This window comes from Fukomys damarensis, unplaced genomic scaffold, assembly GCF_012274545.1.
Source record: "Fukomys damarensis isolate Sample0158 unplaced genomic scaffold, DMR_v1.0_HiC HiC_scaffold_8, whole genome shotgun sequence".
NCBI lineage: Eukaryota > Metazoa > Chordata > Mammalia > Rodentia > Bathyergidae > Fukomys > Fukomys damarensis.
This window is the reverse complement of record NW_022900920.1, coordinates 32,246,679-32,254,332: the sequence shown is the minus strand read 5'-3', so window position 1 is coordinate 32,254,332 and position 7,654 is coordinate 32,246,679. Positions and strand designations below refer to the sequence as shown.

At 46.4% G+C, this 7,654-nt stretch overlaps 1 protein-coding gene across 9 annotated transcripts in view; it reads left to right on the top strand.

Annotated features, from left to right (window-relative positions):
* The first annotated feature begins 4,154 nt into the window (after positions 1–4,154).
* Positions 4,155–7,654, top strand: part of Gbf1 (golgi brefeldin A resistant guanine nucleotide exchange factor 1) — a 119,115-nt gene continuing 115,615 nt past the window's right edge. For all 9 annotated transcript variants that reach the window (XM_019207790.2, XM_010626419.2, XM_010626420.2 and 6 more), the window contains exon 1: positions 4,155–4,407. The gene's annotated coding sequence lies outside the window, so the exon portion shown is untranslated. The remainder of the gene's footprint in view (positions 4,408–7,654) is intronic.

The window sequence follows — 7,654 nt, the reverse complement described above, 5'->3', positions numbered from 1 at the left end:
TGAGCGGCGGAGTGGCGTGGCCGGCGGAGCAGGAGAGGACCAGTCGGCGGCGAAGTGGTCCCGGCAGCTCCCGGGATCCAAGCGGGGCGGTGAAGGGGGAGAGGGCTGCTGGATGCCAGGTGGGAATGCGCTCCAGGCCGCCGGCTCTCAGCGCTCAGGCTGGTCTACCGCTCAAGTTTCGCCGATTTTCTCCACTTGTCGCTGTCCGTCTCTCCGCCCTTTTGTCTCCGTTCCAGTTTTCCCACGTCTCGCCTTTCTTTTCTCTTCGTCTCCGCCGCCTTGCTCCTGGTTTTTGCCCCTCTCCTCCTGCCTCTGCCACTTTGAGAAACCAGTTTCTCTTTCTCTGTGCCCCCTTTCTGTCATCTACCCTTCTTCTCAAGCTGGGTACGCCTGCCACCCTCTTCCCCATGGAAGATGGCTTCGTGAGAAAAGCAGGCTTTGAAATGAGTCAAACTAAAGCGATATTCCAACCCCACCACTACTGTTCCCTTGGACAATTAACTTAATTCACTGCCACCCCAAATCAACAGGGCCTCACGGATTCCCCTAGGTTGGGCCTGGGGCCCTCTGAAGGCACAGGCCTTTGCCCCTCTGTCCATCCCTTCGATTTGCCTGGTCTGTGCCCTCTCAGCTTCGAGAGGATGGGGAACAGATCAGTCTCGTGGGCAGAGTGTGGCCTTGGTGTTTGGTGATGAGAAACTTGCAAGGGGCAAGATAGAAGTCTAAGGAACGTGTTGCACTGGATTATGTTACTTGGGTGCTCTTGAAAGCCCTAAGTCACAAAATATGCTCTTAAAGGGAATCTGACCCCTCACATCTCTACTTAAAACCCTTTAATGGTTCCTAATTACCCTCAGGAGAAACGTCAGGCCTCTAGTTGGGCATACTGGGCCTTCAGGAGCCTACCTCATCTTCAGTTCCATCTTTGTCCTCTCCTGACAGTAATGGATCTTTCCACCTCTATTTTCCTAATCCCTGCCTGTCCTCCTAAGTTCCACTCAGGCCTCATTCTCTCTGGGAAGGCCTTCCAAACTCCCAGGTTTGCCAGAGTCTAGCATCATGCTGTCATGACCCTGTTGTGCATACTCTCTGCTCGCACGTAATACTCTGTTTCTCTTCATATTGTATAAACCTTTGCCTTTTTTCACTGTCTCATCTACCACATGAAAGAGACCAGCTTATGAGCTGTCCGTTATGTGACTAAGATGTAGGAGTGCAGGAACCATGGCTCCTTCTTCCTTCTTTTCAGGTGTAATGTAGAAACTCAATAAATATGTCACACCCTGAGGTCCTTGTTGTTGGTGGTGGTTTTTTGTTCTTGCTACTGGATTGCCCCCAGCTTGTGTCACATGCATCTCTGGGGAAGGACCTGTCACAGTCTGCTCTGCAGCATCCCCACTTGCCTGAAGTTGATGTCTGATAAGAGGAAGGAGCAGATTTACAAAGTGGCCAAGAAGAGCCTGGCTCTATCACAAACTGGTGAGAGACTCATGCAAGGTTATGAAAGTATATTTTGTGATGGGCAATATAATCTTGAGAATCCTTTAAGTCCAAAGGTCTTGCTCCTGATCTTCCTGAGGATCTCTACCATTTAATTATGAAAGTGGTTACTGTTCAAAAGCATATTGAGAAGAACAGAGACAATAAGGATGCTAAATTCCTTCTGATTTTAACAGAGCCAAATTCACTGATTGGCTCAGTAGTGTAAAACTAAGTGAGTCCTTCCCCCAATACCCATTGAAAATATGGGTCATCAATAGCCTCTGCCTGCTGGCATAAATTTGTCCATGTACTGAAGCAATGAAATCTTTTCTTTTCAATATACTGGGTACCAAACTCGGGACCTTGAGCTTGAGGCAGGCAATGGTACCACTGAGCTAAATCCCCGGCCCAATGAAATCATTTTTTAATTTAAAAAATCATACTGTGATCTAAGAGGAAGGTGTTTTACCTGGTAGGATGATGGTTAATAAATAGTAGAGGCTAGGGAATTGTCATCTCTCTCCTGTCCATCTTTTGTTTGTTTTTGTTTTTTTGAGACAGGATCTCACTATGTAGTTGAGACTGACCTGAAACTCACTATTTAGCCCAGACTGGTCTCGAATTCATAGCAATCCTCCTGCCTCAGCCTCCCAAGTACTGGGATTACAGGCACGTGCCACCACGCCCAGCTCTCCTGTCCATCTTTTGTTTGTTTTTGTTTTTTTGAGACAGGATCTCACTATGTAGTTGAGACTGACCTGAAACTCACTATTTAGCCCAGACTGGTCTCGAATTCATAGCAATCCTCCTGCCTCAGCCTCCCAAGTACTGGGATTACAGGCACGTGCCACCACGCCCAGCTCTCCTGTCCATCTTTAATGTACAACTGCATGCTTTTAAAATGACGATTTCTGGAGGCATGTGGAAAGATGGGTGGAGAAGTAGGGTGTTTTGGCACACTTAGATTTTTCCAATAGCTCTCCAAGACTTCTCAATCTGAGACAGGCCCAGGAAGCCAGTAACCTTTTTCAAATGAATAAGACAGTAACTCAGAGATAGTATGAAGTGTAGTGGCATGATGGTGTATCTTATTCTCCTGACTTCCTTTGTGTAAAAGAAGCAAGTTCCTTAGCTGGACTCAGAGATCAGGACCCTAGTGAACAGATGTAGGGAGGTGTTGAGGGGCTCTTCAGGTCTTATGTCAGCTCTGAATGATTCTTCAAATTAGAGTATCTTAATACATGGCTGATTTGGGATACCTGGTTTTGGGACACGTTCCTATGGGGTTAGGTTTGGGGCTTCCCTGGACTTGAGTTATCCATAAGTAGGAGGAATGTGGAAAGAATTGGTATCTTTATTGTTTTTAAATTATTTTTTGGTGATTGTTGTTTTGAGACAGGGTCTTGCTATGTAGTTCAGACTACCCTCAAACTCACTATGTAGCCCAGACTGGCTTCAAATTCTCAGCCATTCTTCTGCCTCTGCCTCCCAAATGTTGGGATTACAGATGTGCACCCTTAGTCCAGCGAGAGTTGGTGTCTTTTTTCCCCGCCTCCCAGCAGCCTCCCTGGGTCTGCAGCGACACCTGGGTTCTACTCAGCCAACAGACTGGGAATTCCACGATTCAGTTTGCAAGCAGTAGACCCATCCTCCTGTAGTCTTCCCTTGCATTGTCGCTTCTACATCATTTAAAATAGTCTGGTAACCTCTGTCATCTCTTGTAAGGGCAGGAGCCAACTATATGGGGGCAGCGGAAAAAAAATGGATAGGTATCTAGCCCTCAGCCTCTTGGTGTTAGCGTCAATGGCGATGTAAACTAACCTGTGTGATTAGGTTTGTCCTGGTTGGTAAGGCATGTCCAAGCCTTGAAATGAAGGTCAGAGTTGGAGGTTAGAACTTGATAGACTAAGGCATACGAGGTAGCACCAATAAGTGGGAAAGAGGTGAACTGAGGATGAGGACACCTGAGTTTGTCTCTCTACTCTGCCACCGACTAGCTGGGGCCAGCTTTCCACTCCGGGACTCAGTTTCCTGTTCTATAACACAAGGAGACTTAAATTAGATATAAAGATTTCTACTATTTTCCATTTTCAGTTGTTCTGGAGGAACGGGGCAGAAGACATCGAAACTGAGTTGGGATGCGACAGTCACATTTATGAGAAGTCAAAACGGGACGGGCAGACAACAGGATGAGGAGGGGCGCGGGTGAAATAGTTCACCGGACTGAATTTAGGATCAAGGCGTTCCAAAGCTGTCTCAAAAGGGAGTAATTGCTCAAGGAGCAGAGTATTGAGTGCGGCCGGGGACGCCCGCTCTATCTCTCAAAATATGACCCGCCTCCCTGCCCGCAAATCACAGCTTTCCTAGGCTAAAGGCCCGCGGCCTCCACCAAAAGAGCGCTGCAACCAAACTCTAACTCCACCTCTCCAACTGCCCAGAACAATTCCTTATTTTCATTGGTTTTAATAACTGTCACTCAGAGAATTCTCTTATTCGTTGGATGTGACCTACCTATTCCCACCCCCCGGTAATCTCGCTTCTTCAGGCCCTCCCGCCTTCTGAACCAATATATTTCTTCAATTGGGTAACTGGGGTGCCACTTTTCAGGGCCCCAAGCTGTGATTGGTTATGAGAGGAAGGGCTCGCGCTGTTACCAGGCAGCGGGTTAGACTGAGGCTAGTTACCACGTCAGTGAGCTGACAGGGAGGGTAGCCGGCTCCACTATCCGGCCCGGCCGACCCATTCTGACCAGCTGTGCGGGTCCACCCGGACTTCAGCCTTCGCTTCCTGAAAACAGGCTCCTTTCCTCCTCCATTTGCCATCCGAGCCGGGGGAGCCGCCGGGAGCCGCCTCTGGGGCGCAGCTGACATGAGCCGCGGCCGCGGGTCCTGGGACTAGGCCCCGCCATCTTGGATCCGCTGACAGGTCCGCCAGACCCCTCCGGGAGTTGTAGCGCCGCGGAGACCACCCTGACGTCAAAGCAGGGAATGGGGGACCAGGAGGGGGACGCCCCGGGGTGGGTCCAGGACTCCGGGCGCTGTAGTAAGACCAGGGGAGTATTGTTGTAGGAGGGGCCTGGGAGGCGTGCAAGGGGCAAAGGTCAGTCTCCTGCGGGGGAGGGGCCAATCACAGCTGTGACTTGTTGATGCCTTGCAGATTGGTGCCTCGGCCCTTCTTAGTGTAAGCTTCAGCTCCTCTCACCCAAAGCTTTCTACCTTCTAAGGAGCCCAGTGCTCCAGCTGAAAGCTTCTAAGGTTGGTTTCCAGGCCTAGTCTCCAGATTCTGTAGAGCTCCCGTGTGACTCCCTCAGGTTAGCTGAGTTGGTTCATTTGCCTCTAATTGTGAGCCAGAGTAGCCTAGACCTAGGTGGTCGGTAAGAAGACCTGGAGGAGCTTGGGGCAGCAGCCTGGGGAAGTGGGGTATAAGAAAAATTTTCTCAAAAACTGCAACGTTGGGGCTGCATGTAAACACTGAACTTATGTTCTGGGCGTATTTCTGTTTTTGCACAATTGTTTACAGGCATTCTCTTTTGGTATATGTTTTAGGTTGGCATTTTCCCCTAGGCCTTCTTTTCACATGGCCTAATAAAGTGAGCTTAATCACAAGAAAGTCACTGACACATTTGACTGAGATGAAAGAGGGATTTGAATACTGACAAAGTTTGTTGCTTTTGGCCTATTATTTTTATTGAGGTGAAAGAGTTGTGAGAGATGATTGGCTAATTGTAGTAGAATTAGGGAGGAAGAATGAATGATGGAGCATAATCCCAGAGTAGTTTACAGAGTGGTGACCTTTGATAAACTCCTGTGTTGTAAAGCCATAAGAGTCTGCCGAAGGTAAAGATACTTTTTGAGAGGAGGGGTTAGATAGTATTTTTAAATGCACAACATAGAAACTTATATGCCTTTATTATTTATTATTTATTTATTTATTTATTTTGTACCAGGGATCGAACTCAGAACCTTGTTCTTGTGAGGCAGGCTGCAGCACCACTGAGCTAAATACCTGGCTCAAAACTTAAATGCCTTTTTATCAAGGATACAAAGGCATTCCTCTAGGCCCTGTGGAGGATATACACCAAAAAAATCTGCTTTGGAATCATGCAGTGTGTGCATTTTTTAAAAGAGGTATACATATTTCAGGAAAAGAGAAACTTGTATAAATATTTTAATATTAAATTTATTGAGCCAGGCGTAGTGGCGCACGCCTGTAATCCCAGCACTTGGGAGGCTGAGGCAGGAGGATCGCTGTGAGTTTGAGACCAGCCTGGGCTATATAGTGAGTTCTAGGTCAGTCTCAACTACATAGTGAGACCCTGTCTCAAAAAACCCCCCCCCAAAAAAAATTTATTGAGACATCATGAGATTAATACAAGTTATCTTTGGCATCGACAGTTACAAGAGGTGCTGCTTGGGTAACCTTGGTCATTGAGATTGCTGCACATGCATTTTCAATTTCATCTCTAAGAGCCGGCAGTGTAGTGGGTTTTACAGCCTGGGCTATAGTGAGTTCTAGGTCAGTCTCAACTACATAGTGAGACCCTGTCTCAAAAAACCCCCCCCAAAAAAAAATTTATTGAGACATCATGAGATTAATACAAGTTATCTTTGGCATCGACAGTTACAAGAGGTGCTGCTTGGGTAACCTTGGTCATTGAGATTGCTGCACATGCATTTTCAATTTCATCTCTAAGAGCCGGCAGTGTAGTGGGTTTTCCGTGATATATGGCATCCTCTAGGGTTCCCCACATGAGGGTGGGTAATGCCATTTATTGAAAAAACATAATTTTTTGGACCAGGGATTTAGCTCAGTGGTTCCACTGTCTGCCTTACAAGCACAAGGTCCCAAGTTCCATCCCCAGTACCCACCCCCCAAAAAAAACCCATACTTTTTTTTTTTTCCTGAAGTGTGCATACATTTTTTGGCAGAGTCTGTATGGATAATCCCTTAGCTCAAGCATATAGTAAGGTTAAAAGGTTGAGTGTAATACCTTTCACCAGGTAGTGGGCATCTAATAAGTGTTATTTGTACTTAGGATTAGTTTTAGTATGTGAACAGAATTTACGACCTAATTCTGGACCTGCAAGTCTGGATGGACTTTTGCATGGTGAGGTAATAACCAGAGGGATCAAAATCTCCACTTGATCTTAGCCAAAAGGCCAAGGAGTGATTGGATCAAAATTTCATGGTGTGGGCTGGGGATTTAGCTCCGTGGTTCTGACACCTTCCTCGCAACTGCAGGGTCTCAAGTTCTATCCCCAGTACAAAAAAAAAAAAAATCTCATGGTGTTGGAAGGGAAAATTATCTAGGATGATAGTGTGATTGAACTCAGTTTCTCCTTCCTAATTCCCTTCATCCCCCTGAAATTGTGTTATATGTGTATGTGTGTACTGGGAGTAGAAGGGGCAGCATTTAAGGTTTATATTTATTGATTTAAGTGGGATAGAAATGATATGGGAAACTTTGCAATTTAACTTAATGATCTAAGTTGTAGAATTTCCAAAAAAGTAGCTGAGAGTAGCAAATGAAATGACATAGTCACTCAGGAAGTATCCAGATTAGAGAGCTTGTGTTGCTCATCTGAACCACTGCTGTGTGAGTATACCTACTGTGCATACTAGCCAGTCTGGTCTCTGGATGGATAGTGTGACCAATGCAGCATCTTTTCATATGGGCCTGTGGGTGACATAAAGGCATCAAAGGTTGTTCCTTTACTTAAAAAGTGATTTTGGGGGCTGAGGTATAGCTCAGTGGTACAGTATTTACCTAGTATGTGCAAGGCCCTGAGTTCAGTTCCCAGCACTCACCTCTCCCCCAAAAGTCATTTTCTAGAAAGGAGTAATTTCCACTCAACCAAAAACCAAAAAATTTATCTTTTCTTCAAGTTTTGTATTTCATCTTCTTTTTATGGTGGCTGTAAGGCCGAGTTCCTTGCAGTCTTGACAGTGATACTTGGTAGCACCATAGGGACTCATTTGTGTCACAACTGAGTAGCTGGGCATCAGCCCTGGTTTCAGCTCACAGTTCTCAGAGTTCTACTATTTCATTTCCCTATGTTCTAAGAAGTCACAATGATTGCCACTTTTTTTTTTTCTTGTACCAGGGATTGAACTCAGGACCTTGTGCTTGCGGGGCAGGCATGGTGCCACTGAGCTAAATCCCCGGCTCATG